At 32.6% G+C, this 25290-nt stretch overlaps 1 protein-coding gene across 2 annotated transcripts in view; it reads right to left on the reverse strand.

The window, feature by feature from the left end:
* The window catches only part of GRM5 (glutamate metabotropic receptor 5), a 400870-nt gene that overhangs the window by 313689 nt on the left and 61891 nt on the right, over positions 1-25290 (reverse strand). The window contains exon 1 of one of the 2 annotated variants that reach the window (XM_039848325.1): positions 13957-14039. The exons of the other annotated variant lie outside the window; for it this stretch is intronic. The gene's annotated coding sequence lies outside the window, so the exon portion shown is untranslated. Of the gene's footprint in view, positions 1-13956; positions 14040-25290 lie in introns of those variants that run through there. 2 annotated transcript variants of the gene reach the window in all.

Genomic DNA, 25290 nt, shown 5'->3' on the forward strand with positions numbered 1-25290 from the left:
TGTAGAATATCAGCAGAAATGATGTACAGAGCTTCAATATTACCTCCTTAAATGAAATTGCTTGTCTTGTACTTTCTTTTTCCTTCCTGAGGCTCAAATGGTGATCATTAGTCAGCTTTAACCACGGGATACAGGCAACGCCCTAAGAGACTATAGGGCAGCAAGACAGATACCACCTTTACCTACAAGGGATCTTACAGGGCAGAGCAATCTACTTGCTCTGGACCATCTATCCACCTTTGAACAAATTTGTCACCTTCATGAGAGAGAACAAAATATTTTGCTTGTTAAAAACAAATAATCAAACAAATAAAAAACACCTGCATTAAGGGAGTCGAGATGGTTTTGATAGATCTCCATTTCGTACTTCCACCTTCGTCCACGATCTCATCTAGTTAGGTGCGAAACAAACATGCAGTTAACAATATTTTCACTTTAACATGTGTTTAAATATGAAAGACAGTAAACCCTCTCTCTTCGACTGACTTTTTCCAGACACAATATAACTAGTCATCTTTTCTTCAAGAGTAGCATGCAGGAATCTTGTTGTCAAAACAGCATATTTTGAGGTGAGCGGCTAAGGATTGGTAACTCATTCTAGTCATCGATGGTCATCGAAGGGAAGTGTTTGAAAGTTGACTGGTATTTGGTGTACTAGTCAATTTGCCACATCAGGGAAAAATTGGAAAATGAATAAACTATGTCTATATAAAATATGTTAAGGAAATAGAGGTCAAGCAGTCTTGCCAATGAGTGTAACAGTGATTTGAATTCTTTTACTGCAATGGTTTGATCTATTGTGAAAGAGATACAACTATGCATGCATTTAGTTATACTGTAATATTTTTTTAAATTTTGCAAATGAACTGCTTCAGCAGCAATGACCTAAAAAATTAGAAGTTCATAGTTGATGAAAAGTCATTGACTTTCATTTCTGAAGACACTGATGTATAATATAAGCTTTCTTAAATTTTTTAAAATATTTTTAATATTTACCATTCAACATGACAGTCACCATCATATCACTGACCACATAAAGGCTTGATGACACAAATCTTCTGAAGTTAGTGTCTGCTTCAAAAGTTAGTAATGAGTTGAAGAACACTATGTCTGAGACAATGATGCAATCTGCATATAAATATATGAGATGTATGACTTTTCATTTAGATCAAATAATTGTGCTCTGTATTAATTTGCTCATTTTCATTTTAAGTTATCTCATATAGATAAGAAAAACAAAATAGTATTGCTAAATAGGTTAACTGCAATAGTTAAATGATACAGTTCATAGCAGAATCATTAGACGCCTCTTTTTTTTTTTCTTCTACATCATGGAGTAAACTTTTGGAAATTCTTTCCACTGAAGATGAAATATCTAGCAATACTGTGAATGCTAAATTCAGTTTAAATTCAGTTTAAAAAGACAAACATTAAGATAAAATGCCTTGTTTATGTGATGCAAATAAAAGTATAGATTTTGATGTGGCACACTATCATGGAAAAACAATATTCTTACCATATGAAAAAGAGTAAGAAGCAAAAATATATTTGCAATTTGGTATGGTATACACATAATTCATAAGTACATCAAAATAAGCTGCAGTATCATACCAATCCAAGTAGAATCTATAGTTGTCAAAAGCACAAATATATATTCACTGGCTTACTGAAATTCAAAATGTTTGTAATGTAACTGATATTGAATAAAAAAACTTTAGCATGTTGCAGTATGTCCTTCGTCTCTTTGCTGCCCATCGATCAGAATTTTAAAATATTATAGCTTTTGAAGACAAATTTTAAATAAATCTTAATATTCTTTCTTGATATTGAATGAATTTTATAAACAAATTGTATAAATTTTGGTTGCATTTTGTTAGAAGTCAGTTTAGAATTTGTGATCAAACTATTCAATTACTAGAATATTAAAAATATTTCATTTTAAATGTTTTAGTAGAATTGCAAATAATGACAACAAAGCTTAATAAAAAAAAAGTATTTAAATTTATCTTACCAAAGCAAAAGGGCTGATTAGAAAAAAAAACTCAAAATGTGCATAGTACTCTCATTTTTAAATTCTAGGGTTCTGTTTTGTCATTTTTTGAGATTGTGGAGAGAATATTTTTAAGGATGCCCAATTTGGAAATTTATATTTTATAACACAAAAGATTGAAATTGAGAAGACAGAAAATTTCAGCATCTAAAATTGTTAAAGTTATTAAAAGAATCATAGAAAATGATATTTTGTCTTATAAAAATATTTCTCAAAGAAAACATTTTTAAGGGAGGGAAAAAGACTATACCAGTAAGACTATTTGAGTTTAAATATTTACACATTTCAACATAAATATATAACTGAATACATACTTCAGTTAGCAGAATTTGTTGATGTCTGCTAGGTATATTGTTGAGTATTCAGAAGAACTTTTGTTATTTGGGTAATACATATTAAGACTTACCATATTAAAAAGTGATATGAGTAGTATGTATTTATTAATTCATATCTAATAAATACAAATATTTATTAATTTATTTAAAATAATAAACCCATTACATGTTACCCTAAATATTTTTATTAAAATTGATATATTTCTATATAAAATCTTTTTAGTAAGATGAGTAGCCCATATTTTTACTTTACAAAAGTTTTAGAATATACCTGATTTATAGAGGATAAGTGGATTCTCATATTTGCTTCTGTATTCAATCTGTTGTGATACCACGTAAGGAAATCTATGAAAAACTCTACCACACATTTATGAGAGAACGAGAGCAAGAAAGGTAAATAATAGTCTAGTATTATATAAAAATGGTTTTGATTTCATTAACTCTGTAAAAGAATTTCAAGTCCCCTAGAAGTCTTTGAATCACATTTTGGTAATTATCGTTCTTCAGGGAGAAGTCAATTGAAGGTGTCAACAATTTAAACTGTAGTAACCCAAAATGCAAATTTTAAAATGATAGCAATAATTTTGCAGAAAAAAATTAAATTAGTGGCATTACATTGAAATAAATATATCCAGAAAAATATCAGTGACTCTATTATAGAGATAGATGTCTGAGAAATTGATAAATATATGTAAAACTTTACCAATAATTATTCAGCTTATGTAATTTTTAATGTTCAGATAATATAAACAGGTTTCTAAAATTAGTTTTAATTTACATGAATATGTTATTTTTAGAAATAATTTTGTTTTGTGCATTTAAAATTTTGAAATTTAAATTTTAAAATATTAAGTCCCAAACTAAATACAGTTTTATAGGTATGAACTAATAAATACATATTATCAATATCAAAACTGTAGTTCTTTTAAAGCAGTTTTGAGATACTCAATTTTGGGAACAAATCAAGAGACTATACTCCCCCGTACATGCCCACATACAAACACATGCACACACACAGTTTCACCTCCTATTTGAGATAGTGTTGAGGGCTTGGCCTTGGTTGAGTTAGCCAGAGACACCAAGATCTGTGTTAGAACCACTGCCTAGCCAACAAGGAGGAGAGGTGATAAGAGTTCAGTGTATGTCATCAATGTACTATTGATTTCTATGCTTAGATGAGATGGGGTAGAATAAATCATAAAATCAAATAAAGACTTCCTGACAGAAAAAAAACAAATGACTAGAACTTAAAAAGATTTTTTTCTCTTATTTTCCATAGAACATTTTCAACTCAACTTAAATATAATGTTTCATAAAGTCTTCACTGATGATATTCAAGTAAACATCTGTATGAGGGAAGGATCAAGCCATCCAGACTACAGGAGAGAATGAAGCATATTCTAAGCAGAGGAAACTTCACTTGCAAAGGACCTGAGACCAACTTGCGCTTAGAGTTTTGGGAGAAGAAAAAGTAGACATTTCCTAGAGCAAAATGTGGGAATGGATCGTATGGTAACTCTATTCTTAATTTTTTGAGTAACCTTCATACTGTTTTCCATAGTGGCTGTACCAATTTGTATACAGCAGTGTATGAGGGTTCCTTTTCTTCCACAACCTCTCCAACACTTGTTATTTCTTGTCTTCTTGATAATAGCCATTCTAAGAGGTATGAGGTGGTATCTCATTGTAGTTTTGATTTGTATTCCCCTAGTAGCTAGTGACATTGGGCAACTTTTCATGTATCTCTTGGCCATTTATATATCTTCTTAAGAGAAGTTCAGCAGTCTCTCTTCTGGTTATCTACCCAAACTTTTGAAAACATTTATTCGTAAAGATGTATGTATCCCTATGGTTCATTGCAGCATTATTCATGGTGACAAAGACATGGAAACAACCAGTGTCCTTAGATAGATGACTGGATAAAGAAGATGTGGTACATACATACAATGGAATATTACCCAGCCATGAGAAAAGACAAAATACTGGCATTTGCGACAATAAGGATGGATCTTGAGAATATCTTGCTAAGTGAAATAAGTCAGATGGAAAAAGTAAAAACTATATGATTTCATACTTATGTGGGATATAAAACTGAAAGCAACAAATGGACAAGCAAGCAAAACAAAACTCATAAAATGTGGAAATGGTTAGAATGAAGGCATGAAGTCAGAGAAGTAGTAGGGATAAGAATGTGTAGGTCAATTTACATTTATTATGAATGAGTTTGGGGAGATTTTAGTAAATAACTTCAATTGTATTTGCTAAGAGAGCAGATTTCATACACTCTCATAGCACATACAAAAAGTATGTGAGATGTGAGAAAATAAAATGTTAATTAGCTTGACTACAGTAATCCTTTCACTAGGTATATCAAGTGATTGTGTTGTACATTTTAAATGTATATAGTTTTTATTTTAAAAAGAATGTTGCTACATATTAAAAAGGGTTTATGGAATTCTTACGATTGACTTTCTAAACCACCTTTAGATAAACATGAAGTTTTCTGAGAAGGAACATCCACTGCTAACTGAAGTTGATTTCTGGCTAAAGCTTCAAGCAACAGAACTAATTTCTCATTTAAAAGGATCTCCCTTTAAAAAAAAAAGTGGATCTCACTATGTGTTGATAGTAGTAGCAGAGCAAATGTGAAAGCAGAAAGAAGATCTGGTAAACACAATATTCAAGAATTTGGGGATGCTCAGGAAAATGTGAGACATGAAGATGTTTTAGTTGATTTTTCCTGGATTCTTCATTACTGCTAGTGACCATTTAATAGCATGGGGCAAAAATGGTAGTAAAGAAGCCCAACAAAATGTGAACACAGATCTGAAACCAAATGAGCCACTACGATTGTAGTCAGCATAAACAATAAGCCCAAAGTGGATTCAAGTAAAGTCACCTGCTGTTAGTCCTTAAAAAGGAAATTCGTAGCAATATAGGCCTATCTCAAGAAATAAGAAAAAAATAAACAATCTAACTTTACACTTAGAAATAGAAATTAACAGCAAACAAAACCCGAAGTGAGTAGAAGGAAGGAAATAAAGATCAGAGAGGAAATACACAAAATAGAGTTTAGAAAAACAATACAAAAGTTCAATGAAACCAAGAGCTGGTTTTTTGAAAAGATAAAATTGATAAACCTTTAACAAGACTCATCAAGAAAAAGAGAAGACTTGTGTAAATAATATCAGAAATGAAAGAGAAAAAGTAAATACAGATCCCACAGAAATACAAAGGATTATAAGAAAATACTATGAGCAATTACATGCCAACAAATTGGACAATCTGGAAGAAATGGATACATTCCTATTAACATACAAACCCCCAAGGCTGAGTCAAGAAACAGAAAATCTGAACAGACCAATTATCACCAATGAAATCAAATCAGTAAGTAAAAAACTTCCAAAAAACAAAAGTCCTGGACCAGATGGCTTCATAGACGAATTTTACAAAACATTCAAAGAATTAACACCCATTCTTCTCAAACTATTCCAAAAAATTCAAGAAGAGGAAAGGCTCCTTAACTTTTCTTACAAGACCACCATTACCCTGATCTCCAGACCAGACAAAGACAGTACAAAAACAGAAAACTATAGGCCAGTATTCCTGATGAACATTGATGCAAAAAATCTTCAACAAAATATTAGCAAACCGAATTCAGCAATACATTAAAAATATCATACACCATGATCGAGTTGGATTTATTCCTGGGATGCGAAGTTCATTCAATGTCCTCATATCAATTAATGTGATACACAACATTAGCAAATCAAAAGATAAAAACCATATGATCATATCGATACATGCAAAAAAGGAATTTGACAAAATCCAGCATCCATTTATGATAAAAACTCTCGGCAAAGTGAGAATAGAGAAATCATACCTCAACATTATAAAGCCATTGATGACAAACTTACAGCTAGCATCACACTCAATGGGGAAAGGTTAAAAGTGATTTCCTTAAGATCAGGAACAAGAAAAGATTGTCCACTTTCACCACTTCTATTCAACATAGAATTGGAAGTCCTAGCTACAACAATCAGACAAGAAAGAGAAATAAAACTCTTCCAAATTGGAAAGAAAGAAGTAGAACTGTCATTTGCAGATGACGTGATATTATATAGAGAGAACTCTAAAGATTTCACCCCAAAACAGAACTGATCAATGAATTCATTAAAGCAGCAGGATACAAAATTAATATTTAGAAATTGGCTGCATTTTTATACACCAATGATGAACTATCAGAAAGAGAAATTTAAAAACAATCCCATTTAAAATTGTATCAAAAATAATTAAATACCTAGGAATCAAAGTAACCAAGGAAGCAAAAAACCTGTTCTTAGAAAATTATGTCATTGAAAAAAGAAATCGAAAAAGATTCAAATAAATGGAAGCATATATCGTGCTCATGAGTAGGAAGAATCAATATCACTAAAATGGCCATTCTATCCCACAAAATCTATAGATTCAATGCAACCTCTGTCAAAATTCCAATGGCATTTTTCAGGGAATTAGAACTAATAATCCAAAATTATATGGAACCATAAAAGACCCCAAATATCCAAGGCAATCTTGAGAAAGAAGAAAAAAGTTGGAGATATCACACTACCTGATATCAAACTATACTCCAAGGTTATAGTACTCAAAACAGCATGGTACTGACATAAAAACAGACACACAGATCAATGGAGCAGAATAGAGAGCCTTGCAAAGGCAGCAAGAATATACAATGTAGTAAGGACAGTTTCTTCAACAAATGATGTTGGCAAAACTGGACAAATACTTGCAAAAAATAAAACTGGACCACCTTCATACACCATATACCGAATAAACTAAAAATGGATTAAAGACTTAAATGTAAGACCCCAAATCATAAAACTCCTAGAAGAAAACATAGGCAGTAAACTCTGATATTGCTAAACAAGACTACATCAAACTAAAAAGTTTTTGAACAGCAAAGGAAACCATCAACAAAAAGACAACCTAATGAATTGGAGAAGATATTTGCCTATGATACATCTGATAAGGGGTTAATATCCAAAAATTATAAGGAACTCATATAATTCAACAAGCAAAAATAATAAATAATCCAATTAAAAATGGGCAGAAGACTTGAAAAGGTATTTATTCAAAGAGTAAATACAGATGGCCAATAGACATATGAAAAGATGCTCAAGATCACTAATCATCAGAGAAATGCAAATTGAAACCACAATGAGATATCACCTCATACTTGTCAGAATGGTTATCATCAATAAATCAAAAAACAAGTGTTGGCAAGAATGTGGAGAAAAGGGAACCCTCGTAAACTTTTGGTGGGATTGCAAAATAGTACAGCCACTCTGGAAAACAGTTTGGAAGCTCCTTAAAAAATTAAGAATAGAATACCACTTGACCCAGCAATTGCAACTCTGGGTACTTATCCAAAGAAAACCAAAACACTAATTCATAAAATCTGTGCATCCCTATGTTCACTGCAGTGCTATTCACAAGAGCCAAGATAAGGATGCAACCTAAGTGCCTAACACTAGGCTATTGGATAAAGAAGTTATGATACATAAATGTAATGGACTATTACTCAGCCATGAAAAATGAAACCTTACCATTTGCAACAACATAGATGGACTTAGAGGGTATTATGCTGAGTGAAATAAGTCAGAGAAAGATAAATACCATACGATTTCACTTATGTGCAGAATCTAAGGAACAAAAGGAACAAAGTGAACAAAAACAGACTTACAGGTACAGAGAACAAATTGGTGATTGCCAGAGAGGAGGGGGATTGGGAAGATGGGTAATAAAGGTGGAGGGGTGAAGAAGTACAAATTAGTAGTTACAAAACAGTCACAGGGATTTAGAGCATATAGTCAATAATATAATCAATAATATTTTAATGGCTATGTGTTGAGCCAGGTGGATGCTAGAATAATTGGGGGGATCACTTCATAAACTATATAATGTCTGTATAACTGAAACTAATATAAAATAAAAAAATGTTACCTGCCGTTTCTCATTCCATTGCTATACAGAGATATATATATACACATACATATATATTATATACATATAATAGTTCTAGATCTACCAAAGTAAGCAAATCAACAGATATTGGCATTTTCATAATATTAATAAAGATACTGATAAGGCTCAGAGAGATGAGGCCATGTACACTAAAAGGACACATAGCTAGCTAACAAGTGGTAGAGTATGGATTTGAACCCAAATTGTGTTAGACTTCAGAGCCTAAAATAACTCTAGATTATACCACAAACCCTTTGATTTATAGTTGCTCAGGAGCCTCTGGATCTCCGGGTGATAAATTCTTCAGGAATAAAATATATAAATCAAGTTCATCTAGTAGGTTTGACTGGAGCCAGGTGGGGTAAATGGAGAACATGAGACTCGGCAGCATATGTGAATTCACTGTTTTAAAACAGAGGTTCCCAACCCTTGGGACACGGACCACTACTGGTCCGTGGCCTGTTAGGAACTGGGCCACACAACAGGAGGTGAGCAGCAGGCGAGCAAGCAAAGCTTCATCTGTATTTGCAGACACCACTGCCTCAGCTCCACCTCGGATCACTAGGCCTTAGAGTCTCAAGGAGCACCAGTCCCTGGTGCCAAAAAGGTTGGGGAACGCTGTGTTAGAACACTGTTTTTAGTATCTAGACAGGTAGGTAAACAAATAGGTGCAATAGACAAGCATCTCAGCTGTTCCCAGTGATTTACTTTTTGAAGTCAAAACAACTCTGCCAAGTTGTCCTCAGAGAAATGTTACAGCATTTAAAAAATATTTTACTTATTTTAAGAATATTGGCAAATCCAAAGAGACATAGCAGCCAAGAATTGAGGCTGCCGCTTGCAACCATGCCAGGGTCAAAGTCACTGTCTGTCCTTGAGCCATTCTTTCATCTGTTTCGAAACGTCATTTTTTCCACAGAGAACTGGAAATAAATAACAGAAAGATGTCTGGAAATCTCCAAATGTTTCAAAACTAAGTGATATACTCCTAAAGAATGTAAGGGTTAAAGAGAAAGCCTCAAGGAAAAAAATTAAACTGAATGAATATGTAAATAAGACATCAAAATTTGTAAGATGCAGCTAACTAAATTTTTTAAGAGAAGTTTTTATACCATGAAATGCTTACCTTATAAAATAATAAATATATTAAATTAGTAATCTAAGTTCTAATTGAAGAAATTAGAGAAAGAAGAGACAATTAAACTCAATCCAAGCAGAAAGAGGAAATAATAAAGTTATGAGCAGAAATCATTGAAAATGAAAATAGAAAAGCAACAGGAAAAAAATCAATTTAACCAAAAGCTGCATATGTAAAAAAAAATTTAAATTGATAAAATTCTTGTCAGACTGGTAACTAAAAAAAGACATAAATATCCATCTTGAGAACGAAATAAATGACATCATTGTATACTGTTACAGACTTTAAAAGTATAATAAGGGAAAACTGAATAACTTGATTCTCATTACTTGACAAGTTATATAGGAGTTTTTACTGTGGCTATCCTGTTCCTACTCCAGTACTGGAGTATGTTATAGGTCATTGGATATGTTATAGGTCATTGGATCATGAAGAACCACAGCCAGACCAGATATAGGTGAACATTCATAACCTTGAGATCATGGACTTCACACCAGATACTGTAACTGGATGAGATTTAGACATTTTCTCTCTTGGATCTGAGATGAATATGTTCTATATGTGGGAGGAAGTGTGCACAAATATATTTGAGTGACAAGGAGCACACTATGGCAGATAATCCTGGTTGGCCTTTAGTTTTCAGTGTTCTCTTATCTCACAGAACAATGATTTTTGGCTGTGTTCATGGTCATCCAGAATAAAAATTAGATTTCCCACCATCTTGTTAAAATTAAATTTACTTAAGTATAGTTGGTATACACTCATATGTTGGTTATATTAGTTTCAGGTGTGCAATATAGTGATCAGACATTTTTATACCTTCCTATCATCTTTTAAAGCTAGAAGTGGTCATGCCAATAGGCCAACAGAAGAAATGCAAAACTGCTGCGTGGGATTCAATGTCATGTAGTTTATCAAGCACAGATAAGCTATTAAAACAGAGACTAGTCTGTGTGTTTCGACCAGAAAGTATTTCGTACAATGAATTTGTTACACAGTGACAGAAAATCTGAGACACCAAACACAATTAATTCCTTAAAGTTACAAACTATCCAAACTCACTAAAGATTATATATATATATATACACACACACACACACACACATATATATATACACACACACATACACATATATACATACATATATATAATACATATACACACACACACATATATATATACATACACACCATACAATAGTCATATATCTGTTAAAGATTAACAACAGAAGGACACCACTACAACTCATAGGGAGAGAGGGACAACAGAAACAGCCTAGAAGCAAAGCTCCCTGTTGCTAGCTGCTTGAGAACACAGAAAGAACTGAGTTATGGGGCTTTGGGCCATCTGTCTGAGGCCAGGGGCACAGAGGAAATGGAGCTGTTGTGGATGCCACTCAAGGCACACAGGGAGAGAAGGGGAAATACCCTATCTGCCAAGGTCACCTACCAGATTATGCAGCAGAACAGGGAAAAGTAAGGAATGCATCTTAAAGCATTTAATGAATGACCAACAAATGTATAAATAAAAGGGATAACTAGCCTTGCCTTTCCGTGAGTTGCAATTTGTATGTGATGGAAAGCCATCTGTTGATAGTTGAGTAACAGGATAGAAAGAACCTGGGCCTCTGACTATTTAATGGAGGCTTTTATGCAAAAAGGCTCAGCCCAATCTTTTATGAGAAAAAGAAATAAACATACATCTTGTTAAAGTCATTGCTAATTTTGAATGTCTATTCCAGTAGTTAGTCTATATTAATACAGTATATTACAATTAGAATTGAATAGCTGCAATGAAGGGTATAAGAAGATGGTGTTATGAAAAAAAGAGACGGTTAAAAAGCAGAGCATCTAACCTCAGCTTGAACACTTCCAGTAGTAAAGAACACCCCACCTGGGTCAGTCATCTCTCATTTTTGTTTTAATTACTTTCTGAGCCACAACTGCCTCCCTCCAATTTGGTCCCAATTTTACACCAGTTTTTTTTCAATATTCATTATCTTTAATCAGTCAACATCTGCACACACTTAATGTTATGTATTTTAAGTTATAATTACCTAGGAATCAATTTTATTTCCCTCTTCTTGAGATTCAAATCAATAATCATTAACTGGAATCATTTTAGTTAAAGCATCATTAAATTTACCAAATTAACTAATCAAATAGGTGGAACCAATATAACAAATAAGCAATTTCACAAACAGCTCTGTGCTAGCTGCAACCTGAATATTCATGTAAAAGTGTAAAACCAGCATCAGACTGTAGCTCTCTGTTCAAATGGAAGCTAGGTATTTTATATTCATAACAGTATTTCATTCTTACCTTAACCAAGGCGGGACACTATATGAGTCTCATTTTATATATGCAGAAACTAAGGTTTGTGGAAACACAGTTCATTTCTAGAAATCTGGCTTCAAATCTTAATTTTTCATCCCACAGTATGTTGGAATCAAAATGAAATCAACAATGCCATTTTAACAGCTGAAAACTGAGGTCTTGATTTGCTAAGCAATACCTTCAAGACTGCAGTGCTTGTCAAACTTTAATAAAGCCCATAGAAATCACCTGGGGAGAATGTCAAACTGTTCCTAATTCTGTAGATCGGGGCTGGAGCCTGAGATTTTACATCTCTAACATGATCCCAGGTGATGCTGACGATAGCTGGATCATGGGCTACATTTTGAGGAAGATAGTTCAACTACAGTCTTGAGATTTAAAGTTGGTCCCAGGCGGGCAGCATTGGCATGATTTGAGAACTTCTTAGAAATTCGATCTCTCTGGCCTTACTCAAGACCCACTGAATTAGAATATCTTGGCATAGGACCTGGAAATCCACGTTATACCAATCCTTCAGAGTAATTTGTGTTCACACTAAAGCTTGAGAAGAACTTAAATTGCATATCGAATTAGTATCAGAACAAGAAATGGTATTTTCTCACTCTCCTGAGCAGTGCTCTTTTCTATATATCAGATTGTTTCTCCAAAAGCTGGAATTAATTGAACTAGCCATATTGGTTTGTAAAGAAGTCCCCCTGAAGATGTCCATGTGATGGTTTTAAAATTATGTCAACAAATTATTTGCTACTCCTCCCTTCAATAAACAGTGCTTAGTTACCCTCTGCTATGTTGACTGGGTTATTGACTCATATATTATGAATAAAATATAGCAGAAGTGATGATCTGTTACTTCCACAATTAGGATACAAAAGGACTGAAGCCTCCATATTGAGTACATTACGTTTCCCAGAAACCAGGTGACATTATTTTGAGGACATTCAGGTAGCCTGTGAAAAAGCCCAAATGATAGGGAACTGAAATTACCAGCCCTCTTTGAGGAATTGAGGCCTGACATAAAACCTGAGAAAGCTCAAGAGAGACTACTTCTCTAGCCAAGCCTTTGTATGAAACTCATGAGAGAACCTTGGGCCAGAGTAACCCAGCTAAGCTGCTCCCAGATTCCTGACTTAGAGAAACTATAAAGAAATAAATTGTTGTTTTAAACTGATGAAACTTGAGGTTATTTGTTACACAGCAGTGGAAAACTAATATAGTCTCTTAGAAATTGGTTTTCTATGAAGTAATTAGAATAACTCAAAACTTTCTATATAATAACCATTTCTTGAAAAAGCAATCTATAGGACTTTCCCTCCTCCTGCTTTTATTTTTCACTTTTACATATTTTAAGAGTGACTTAATGTCTAGAAATAACACTACTAAACTTGATCTAATATAAGAGTTCAAGATATGCTTGTGACTTATCAAATCAGAGTAAATGAATCAATTACCACTTTTGAAACATACTATCATCTCGGCCCCAAATAGTACATTCACTCCTCAATGAATATGAGTCCTCCCAAGACTTGAGAGATGGAATTTCACAAGTTAAAATGGATTTCATGAAAACAGGTAATGCAAGTAAGTATTTAATTAATTCCAGCACACTAGAACTATACATTTAATATTTAAATATAAAAATGTACTCTCTAATTCTACTTCTTCAGTGTGACTTTGTGCTTCTCTGTGTCAGTTTCATAAACCTAAATAAAAACTCTGGGCTGTGATGAACTCCATAGTCTGAACGCAGCTGTAACTCCCTATTTGTTTCTAGTGAAATGGACCTTCGCTATGCACAGTAAAAAATGATGGCAATAACATTTCAATCTTAGCCCTAGTTAGTCCTCTAAACGTGCAGTTTAAACCTCTTATCCCTGAGTAATCAGCCAAATAACGTTACAAGCCTTTTGCCTAATACTATCATCAAAGCAAAGCCACTCATTATGCAAAACACCCTGCAAAAGTGAAACAACTCTCTGATACATTAATTAACACTTTTATGGCACTGAATACATTACCAGGGTAAATCAGCACATTACCAGGGTATTGATGAGAGAACTGCTTTCTGAGCCACCCACCTTGACTTCCTGGTGTCTAACAAGGAACACTGGCAACATTTGGTCTTTTCAATTTGAAAGGCTGTCTTGTTTTTAACTTCGTTCCTGTCAGATGATCATTCAGATTCTGCTTAAATACTTCAAGTGTTAATCATTAAAGGCATCTATCTCATTTCATGTTTCATCATCCTTACCTCCTCAAAGATCCTGATAGTTTACATCTAAATACTGCTTCTCTGAAGCTTACTGCAATTGGGTGAAAACCACAAAAGATGACCTGCAGGTTGATTTAAAGATAGTGAAAGGACAATGTCTAGTATGGGGCTTTTGCTATGGTAGTTTTGGTGACTATGCAGGAGGAGCCAGAATGGGAGACCAGCTAAGGAATATAGTTTTGGCAAAGATCCCAAGTGTAAGCCTGCAAGGGGTCGTGTAAGAAAAGTCACCAAATCCTGGAGGATCTGGCTCATTCTAAATCTAATGTGTGTCAAGGTCCAGAGTCCCACAGTTTAAGGGAGTTAGTAACGGTGCTAAGGAAAAGTTAAACAAAGCTGATCCTAACTCAGTAGCTGTTTGCTTTCACTTGCCCACTCCCGGAACACTTGTTTACTGCCTGGAAGAAATATGGCTATAGGCAATATTAAGAAAATGCTCAAAGGCCTGATAGATAAAATCTGCCATTGCTTAAAGGGCAGATTATAAGATTATTCTGATGACTTGTACCTTTGAAGTACACTTCATTGAGTCAATGCTGTTAAATTCAAGGGCATTAAACTCATCCAATAAAATCTAGCAGTTTTCCTAAAATTATTTGTGTTTAACAAGATACAGAGTCATAGCCACTGTGTATAATGTGCATTGACTCTATTGTTCCAATGATAAATGCATCAATGTTTTAAAATAACTCTAAACTTCAAAGTATTAGGTTACTGTGATATAAGAGGTTTTGAAATTATGTAAGAGGTTTACCAGGAATCCAAAGAGAATATCCTTTAGTTTTAAAGATACAAAAGGGATTGCTGTACAAAATTTACATTTTGATAATCCACTGCTTTCCCTTATAACCTGAATCTAGTCAAATAATGTAAATAATTTAATTTTATACATATTCTGGTATGTGTGTATAATATAAATATTGTATATGAATTTCCAAGAGGGAAAGTCACTTGAAGTAGGGCCATCTCTCCAATGCTTGTTTACTCTCAACCTGTTATATATTTTGACAGTCACCTTGTATCTGTTTGAATGCTTTCAGTATCAAGAAGCTCAGTACCTCATGAGATAGTTTATCTTAATTTCCCCAATTTTTTTTCTAATCTTAAACAGAGGTTAACTTACTGAGATTTGGGAGTCAGTCTCTCTGATAGCTCTGTAGACACTATCATGCCACCCACTAATCAAACTTTTAAGCCAAATATATGTAGTTTCTTCAACCCTGCCTTAAGTAGCATGGTATTGAAATTTAGTCATTCTCTGAGACTTATACCAGTGTGTTTGGGTCCTTCTTAAATGAGAACCCCTGAACCCCAATGGCATACAATTCTACTGGGGTGGCCTGGACAGTATAAAGAAAAATAAGAATAATAAAAATAATTACCACCATTTGTTATTTCCCATGCACCCAGTCCTAAGGTAAATAGATTCTTGACAGAATACATTTATTAGCATTCCCAGAACTTACAGTGATTGTCTTGAAAACAGCACCATATTATTGATTCAGGCTTAATTTGCAGCAAGTTAAAGCTTTTCTGATTTTTTTTTTTTTTTGATGAGAGCTTTGGAAAACCACAGATACCTTATCCTATGCATATTCAAGTATAGTATGTTTTAACCTGAAATAAAATGTTTTATTTATCTCTATGAAATGTCATTTCATTTAAGACAGAAGAATATAATGGAAACATCTTGAGCATCGGTGTGAGATAGACATGCCTTGATCCCGAGGACTGCTACAAATTGGCTGTGTAACTGAAGATCAGTTCCTTGATCTCTCTGTGCCTCAAGTCCTTCATACATAAAATGGGGACAATAATGCTTACCCTTCTAGGTTACTGTGATGATTACAGATAATATATAAGAAGCATTTGACATATAACAGGGCTTGGCAAATTATATATTAAAATTTTATTATTATTATTTATTATCATGCCTAATCTCAAAGATTTAAATCTAAAAGAATTTAAATCAGATTTAAATCAAATTTCATCAGTATTCGATCTCTTCTACTATCCAAAATCAATAAGGCAAATGTCTAGCAGGATATGATTTAGATCAGAGTTAATGGTATATCACTAGATAACAAATTCTAGGTTGTCCTAGATTATTTAATCTAAAATATCTCATATGTATTGCTTCTTAGTAAAATCCAGGACGAATATTTTACAAGCATTCAATAAAGGAGGTACTATAACAATTTACAAACAAAGAAACCAAGGCATAGTAAGGAGGGCAATTATAATTCTAAATACACACCCTAAACTCCTAACCACTATAGAATCTACATATCTCTTATCATTAGCAAACAAGTTATAAATCTACCCGAATCTTCTATCTCACATTTTGTCATCTTAGATGTAAAAATATTATAAAAAATCTTGTTAAATGTCTTGCTTAAATCCAGATATATTATGCCTACAGATTCTAATAACTTTATATTTCTTAACTTTCTATTAAAAAAGAATACGAGGTTTATTTAAAATTTATTATTGTTTTTTTCTGTTTCCTTTTCAGAGTTCTCAAAATGTCTTGAATTATAAGCTCTAAACTCTTATAAAAATGTACTTCACTCTAATGAGTCTTGTGAGTATACTATTTCCTCTCCTTTCTTAAAAAAATCTTTTTTTTTTTTAATAGGACTTTGATAGCCTGAATCTTACTTTCAAAAGATTTTGTTTCTTTATCTAATAAATATAAATAATAATGTCTAATAAATGAGGTTCTTGTAAGGAATACATTTTAAAATCCAAGTGCTGAACATAGAGTTTGGTACAAAACAAATCAATAATAACTGTTATTATGTAAATTTCACTCACAATAGATTTGTGAGGAAGTTGATGAGGCTGTTTTTCAACATTGTGTTCTTTATGATTAGTAGCAACACTCAATAATTGTTTGCTGAATTAAGCATCCAGAGTTAGTTTTTCTATTGCACCAGTGCAATTTAGAAGTAAACTCAAACACATAAAACATTTTTTTCAGTGAAAAAAATGAAAGTTCTTTTAAACTGCTAGTGAAGACTTATTCCCACTCATACTTTCCTATAGATACAATAAAAATACTTAGGTATGCTGATTTTTCCTCTATGCTTAGCATATTTCTCCTAAATAATCCTGCTTATAATGAATCCTGCTTATAATGAGAGTAAATGAATAATTTCATCTCTAGTACAGTAGTCAATACTGGGGCAACTCAAAGTTTGTTCTAATTTTCTTATAGATTGAATGCAATACTATTTCCAGTGTGCATAGAATGAGATTCCAACAAACTGCATTTTTAAATAATAAATTCATTTGAAAATATTAAAAAGAATCTTTGCCTAAATGAAGAAATTTTTCCAATTCTAGAACTGGAGAAATTCATCCTAGATGGTTTCAATGTAAGGAACTTTTAAAATCTGATAATTATCGATAGCTAAAGTCTTTAAAAACAACTGAGTTCAATTAAAAAAAATTAAGTTCCACTCAGAATGCACAAGTTTAAATTTCAAGGGAATTATATACTTGTTATCAGATATGAACATTTGGAATATCTGAAGTGGCGTCATTTGTAAGAGGTTGAGACTTGCTCTTAGTAAATGACCCCAGTAGGTAAAACACACACTTCCTGCAGTTAAAAGATTAAGATTTTAATTTAGGCTGACATACTGTGTTACCTTCGGTGTTTAAGGAGGGGTCATTTTCCATGAAGGGAAATCTTGTATAGGAAGACAGATTCAAGATGCATAGAATTCCCTCGAAACTCTCAGACTCTATAATGGCAGTTTAAGGGAGTATTATTTAGAATGCCCTGGTAAAGAGATGGAGAGAATTATTTTCTCTTGCACACCAACATAACTCTATTGTCAAGGCACTCGATCTGATAGAAATCGCACAGATTTTTTAATTTCCCTTGATATCTATCATTTCTGTTTATAAATCTTTAGGCATGTCATCTGCTTTATTTGACACTATAAAGAAAATTTCTGCACGTTGTAGTAGTAAAATTTCTGCACATTTGTAGTAGAAAAGTTTTTCTTTCACTTGTAGTAAATCACTCTTCCTTACAATTAGCCTGCTCTAAAAGGTTGATCTAAAAGGTTGAGTCTACAGGAGCTGAGCAGAGCTGTTGATGTTAGGACATTGTGGACATCACTCATTCATAGGGTCAACAGGAATAGGAGACAACTCAACAGCATGTAACACATGCAGAAGGTTGATGTTAGAGATAAGGACACAGCAGCTAATGTTCTGAATGCCTCATATGAGACAGTTTATAAGAAGCTTCATGTCTGTTATGTTGTATAATCCTTACATTTTCTATTAAGTGTGTATTATCTCCATTTAACTGATGAGAAAACTGAGACTCAGAGAGGGTAAGCAACTTGTCAAAAAACATCAACCCAGTGAATGAAAAGCTGAAATTTAATGCATGATCCCTAACTTCAATTTTTAGATCTTTAAAACCGCAAACTCTTTACTGTGCTAGAGAAGACATAACTACAATGAGGTGTCATAGAGATCCTTAATTTACTTCCCACTTTCTCTAAAACAGTCCCAGTTCTAAATAAATCCATTTCACAAAGATCCCGAATTCATTTTCTTGTTCAGCAATGTAGTTTTATCCCTGATGCTTATAGTAATTCTTAAATAGTCTAAAACTAACGAATAGTGGAAGGAGTCACAGGCAGGAGAAAGGAGAATAAGGATCCTGAAGTTCTGTGATGAATGCTTAGCTGACCCTGACAGCAACCAGTCTCTTAAAGCAACAGAAGCTTCTCAAGTAATGGAGGGTCAAATTAGTTTCACCATCATGCTTTCATATCACCTGGAGCATTTAACTTTTGATTCCAAAAAATAAACAAGATAATTTGTTGAGACACTGGAACTAACCATTTATTGGAATAAGGAGCTAAACATTTATTCTCTAACTTAAATATAAATATATATCAAGTATAAATATTCTGTGAGTCCGATATGAACTTCTAACTCATTATTGGAAAAAAATAATTCCTAGGAGAATATTTTAATTTGGGTTTCTACTCATTTTAATATATGTCTTCTTATTGATGGTCATCATTTGTATTGTCTCAGAGCCTTTCCCACTTATTTGCAGAAAAGCCTTAGCTTTGGTCAAGGTTGTCTTTTAGTCCATGTGCTTAATACTCTAGTTCTGCCTTTCTCTGTGCTTAGGTCTGATACTTCTGTGTATTCCTGCCTGTTGTTCTCCTGCACTGCAGTAGAGAGAAGTATTTTAAACTCCTTTGTGTGGGAGTATAAACTCTTTTTTATCACTCTGATGGGTAGGGTTGGGGGAGGGTTGTGCTGAAATCAATGGGTAACTGAGCAGACACTGGAGGCCTGTACGACAGACATGAACATATTTCTAATGCTGCTGTGTTTCAATCAAAGTCGTTTCTGATTATCAGCCTCTTACTGTGGAGCCCACATTGGCCTAACCATAGCAAAAAGCTAGAAATAAAAGGCATTTTATGGCGTGGGTCATTTGGTCAATAAAGGACTATAAAATTTTAAATGTTGGGTAAAGAAATTTGGAACATTCTAGAGATATGAGTGAATAGAGAGAAGTTTTTGTGAGTGAATAGAGAGAAGTTTTTCATAAGCAAAGGTTTGAATTCTGCACACCTATTATTTACTGACAAAATTTTCAGTGTACATTTTGATAATTACATCCTAATTTCACATTTGAAAAAGAAATCTGAAATTCTAGAAACATTAATGATAAATATAATATCTCAATTACTCACTCTTAAATAAAATGGTTAAAAGGATTTAAATTTAGGTAAATATGTTCTAATTAATTAACAAGACAAATTATATTTAGCCAATTTTTAAATGTAATTAAGAGGATCTTTACTGAGTTTGCGTTCTAAGTATAGAGCAAAGCAGTGAAGTCCTGACATACTAAACTTAAATGGCTACCTGATGTTGGTGAAAAGAGAAGATCTAAAATACACATCCCAAAAAAAGTTATGTTGATAAAATAAAAGGATTCTTGCTTTTCCTAGTAGCTCTTACATTATAAAAATAATATGACTAGTAGTTTGTTAATAGTACTGTATCATATTCTTCTATTATTTGAAAACTGAAAGGTGTTAATATTAGAGGAAACTAGGTGAAAGGTATATAAAAACTGCATGTATTATCTTTGCTACTTGTCTGCGAATGTAAAATTATTCCCAAATAAAAAACTTATTTTTTAAAAGTCCCTCAGTAAGAACATTCCTTATTCTTTACTCAAAGATTATGCTTTATGTCTAAGAGTACTAGATACTCTGTGATCTAGCTCCTGATGCCTTTTCAATCTTATCTCCTATCGGTGCCCACTTGCCCTTGACTCCAGGTGTTTATTCTATGCCATTCACTTGTTAACATTTTATATATGTCATCTCATTAAAATGTTATATGAACCTTATTCTTAGCTGCATTTTACAGAAGAGGATGCTAAGCCTCAGCAAAATTAGGTAATTCATCCAATTCCTTATCTTCAATAAGGCATCAACATGTGCAAATCTATGTGACTTCAAATCCTAGACTCAAACTGTCCATCTTGAAATAGTAACGAACCAGTATACCTTAAAGTCGAATTTTTTAAAGGGCGTGGATTTTAAATGAAAGGCTATTCTAGTTAACAGCATTTTTTTTTTTAACCATTTACAGACAGAAGACTGGAATAAATTATCTAGAGCTTGTTATCCAAACTATGAATCAAGAAGAGACAATTATTTGTTCTGGATGATTTAGATGTTTATTATTCTTACCTAGTATGCAGAACCAAATACTATCTTAAGCCACTGATCCACCATACACATATCATGTTCTTATTTTAAGATTCTAGAATTGAAAGTGGTGATTGGCAATATGTTTAAGTTCAAAGAGTGCTGAACTTGAGTTCGAATCCCTGCTCTGCTCTTAATTTTGATAGTTACCTTCTCTAGGCCTCACTTTCTTCATCTGCAGAATTAGGATAATTTCTTATATCACAGATATGAAGGTTAAAAGGAGACCAAGCAGGCAAAGGGCTTAGAGGAGACTGGCATGGAGGTGGACAAATAAAGTTTGAACATGAGCTAGATCTTGATATTAATCAGCTATGCTAGTTCTTTCCTCCTCCTTGTCCTCCTACAATGCAAGATAAATAGCATTTTCCCCTAAATTTACCATGATGTATTGCTTCAAGATATAAAAACTTTGGGGAAAGCAAACAAACTATCATTTCGAAATATTTGTGCTAGTGTTGGTGTCAGTTAACCAATATTTTTGCAAGTCGAATGGATTGTAATTATTTGCTTTTATAAAAATCGAAGGAGGATTTATTAGGTGGCCAGCTAATCATCAAAACTTGATGTTCATTATGCGAGTTTTGGCAAATAATTCAGATGACTTTAAAGAATTGTGTCATTGGAATAACGCAACTTCTTCTAGCCCAGCTCAATTTATGTAAACAGTGTTTCATAGCCCTTACATTTATAAAATTGAAAAATAGTGAAAAAAGTGATACATAAACTTTTTTGCTAATGTAAGTCTCAATTCTAACAATAAGTAATATTTAGCCATAGGTTCATGAATAATAGGGAAAAAAATTTCATCCATTTTACAAAATTTGGCATTTCTCATAAATTATTTTTACATGTATAATAATTATATTTCATAATTTATAACACATATGTGATTGTCCCATAAATTTAATACCAAAATACTTATGGGAATAACTCAATCCAGGATTTTTTAATCACAGGAAAAAATATACATGTAATTTATCCGCATTTTTTTGTTTTAGAGGCATATAAAAGACAACAATAAATATATATTAAGGTAAAATTTTGTGAAGAATGGAAATATAAACTCAAGAGGAACTAGAAACAATGTTAATTCTATGGATATTAATAAAAATTCATACTTTTATTTTTAAATGGTTCAGTGCTAAATATCGAATCGCTAGTTTTTAGATTTCACTGGTCACATTTAAATCAATGATGTTATGGTTTATTTTAAAATGTAAATACAATATAAAAGAAATTATATCTTTTATTACTATTCAACCTATGATTAAACATTTTAGATGACAACATAAAAATGTACAAAGACGTGCATGTATCCATTGTGTGTATAAAATTCTTTTAGATCAAAAGGATTTGAAAACCAATTAGATAGTGCTAGATTGGTGCAGTATGTCAATTTTAAGTAGCCAAATAATTATGAGGCAATTCGGAAGAGCAAAGAAAGACTCGTGAGCCAATAGGATAAGAAATCTAATGCTAGAGAATGAATCCACCTTATTTGTTGTTCTATTGCTTGAATAATGCCTAGCACATAGAATAAATATGTGTTGAATAAATGAATAGTTTATAGTAGAGTCCATGTTAATCTATATTGTTTCAGACTAAATCAAAGGGCATAATTATTTTATATCATTCTCTGCTGATTTTCTTCTTCCGAATAAGTTAAAACGGGCTAACTTCCACAACTATAATATAGCCTGCTTTTTCAATTTTTCTTTTGCAAGGCATTCACATTTACATTTTTAATTGTATGCAATAATACCAACAGACAAGTCTTTGCAATGTAATTATAATAACTTTTGGATTAATTCATTATAAACTTTTCTTCCTCACAGCAATTCTCTAGCTACTTTAAATTTATACACAAATAAAACTCTGCATCCCCTTTGGTTGTTTTCCCAAACTTATCTTAATTAGCACCAGAAAGCTTCCATACACATAACAACTAAATGTATATTATGCAGCTAATTAGCAATATCTTTATTCTTTTACTTTAAGAATTATTTCCTTAAATTTAAACAAATAAAGATGAACAAAACCTGATTAAATAAAGTTCATTTTATACTTGTAAAAGGTATATGTTTTTAATCTAAAGGTTTTAAAATTTACATAATACTCAGATTATTTATTTAAAATACCAAGAGAAAGAAAGCTATGATTTGATTGCAGTCCTGGTGGGGAAACCTAAAAAACCTTTAGGCACTTTCATTTTCCAGGGTATGACATGCCAAAGAAATATTCCATTATATTTCCTTAAATTCTAAGAAGACTTGCCTGACAATTGATCCTAGATTTATGTCCAGAACTCTTTCCATGAAACCTCATTGTTTCACTTCTAGATTTACAAAATTAGTGAAAATCATTTGTTTTTGGTGTGGATTCATAATATATAACACAAGAAGAAAGTCAAAGTATCTTTTCCTTCATCTCTTTAAAAATGGCTGATGATATCAAGCTTTGCTATTTAGCTACAATAATTCAGACAGAGTGGTATTGGTGGAGGAATAGACTCATAAATCAATGTAACAGAACACTTAGAAATAGGCCCACACAAATATGCCCAACATTTTTTTGACAGAACTGCAAAAGCAATTAATTCAATCAAAGAAGGATGGCCTTTTCAACAAATATTTGCAGAGAATTGAACATCAATAGACATAAAAATGAACCTCAATCTAAACCTCATGTCTTATACAAAAACCAGTTCAAGATAACAGGCTTAGATGTGAAACATAAAACTATAACATCTTTAGGAAAAAACCAATAACATAAGAGAAAATCTTCAGTGTCTAGGGCTAGACAAAGAATTCCTAGATCTGACACCAAAACTATGATCCATAAAATGAAAATTGATAAACAGGAATTCATATAATTTAAAAGCTTTCGCTCTGTGAAAGCCCATGTGAAGAAAATGAAAAGACAATCTACAGACTGGGAGAAGTTTTTTGCAAATCACATATTTGATGGACTAGTATTTATAATATATGAAGAACTTTCAAAACTTAACAGTGAAAAAAATGCAATTAGAAAATGGTCAAAAGATATGACCAAATATTTCACTAAAGAGTATATGTAAATGACAAATAAGAACATGAAAAGACTTTCAATACCGTTAGCTAACAGAGAATTGCAAATTAAAAATATAATAAAATATCACTATATAGCTATCAAAATGTCTAAAATAAAAAAGACAACGACAATCATTCATACATTGCTGGTGAAAATGTAAAATGGTACATCCATTCTGGAAAATAGTTTAGCAGTTTCTTCAAAAATAAACTGAAAATAAACATTCCACTACCATACAACCCAATAACTGGACTCTTGGAAATTCCACTACCATACAACCCAGTAACTGCACTCTTGGAAAATGAAAACTCATGTTTACAAAAAAAAAAGTGTTTACAAATTGTTAGAGCAAGTGTATTTGTCATACCCAGAAATGTCCTTCAGTCGGTGAATATTTAAATAAACTATGATACAGCTATGTCATGGAATACTACTAGGCAACAAAAAGGAACAAATCATTGAGGCATACTTCTTATATAAATCTCCAGAGAATTTATGCTGAGTGTTGAAAGCCAATTTCCAAAAGTCATATATTGTATGGTCTCATTTATATAACATTCTTGAAATGACAAAACTTATAGAAATGGGGGAACAGATTTGTGATTGACAGGAGTTAGGGAAGAGAAAAGGAAGGGAAGTAGGTACAGCTATAAAAGGGCAATATGAGGGATCCTTGTGATGGAATTTCTGTTGATTGAGTGTATCAATGTCAATATCCTAACAGTAATGTTATACTATAGTTTTGCAAGGTATTACCATTTTGGTGGAAACCAGGGAAAGAAAACAGGAGTTTTGTATTACTTTTTACAACTGCATATGACTTTACATTTATTACAAAATAAAGAATCTAATTTTTAAAGTCTATGAGCAAATAATAATCTTCAAAAAAAGTATGGCAAGGCCACGAAAAACATATAAGAAATATTGAGAAACAGTAAAAGACTAGAGGTATTAACACTACTAAACATTACTGAATGAAGCATAATATTCTTAATTAGATCCTACAACAGGAAAAAGGGCATTAGTGGAAAAACTGGTGAAATCCAAATAGACTGTAATTTAGTTAATGACATTAAACCAATGTTAATTTCTTACTTTTGACAAATATACCAGAAGTATATAAAATGTTAATATTAGGGGAGGCTGGGTGAGGACTATCTAGGAATTGTCTGTTCTACCTTTGCAATTTTTCTGTAAATTTAAAATTATTCTCAAATAGATTTTTTTTTAAATCTGTGGTTAAAAATTGTCCCCTAACCAATGTTTCTAGTCAAACATTAAACAGTTTA

Source organism: Pteropus medius, unplaced genomic scaffold (assembly GCF_902729225.1).
Source record: "Pteropus medius unplaced genomic scaffold, Ma_sr-lr_union100, whole genome shotgun sequence".
In the NCBI taxonomy this organism is placed as follows: domain Eukaryota; kingdom Metazoa; phylum Chordata; class Mammalia; order Chiroptera; family Pteropodidae; genus Pteropus; species Pteropus medius.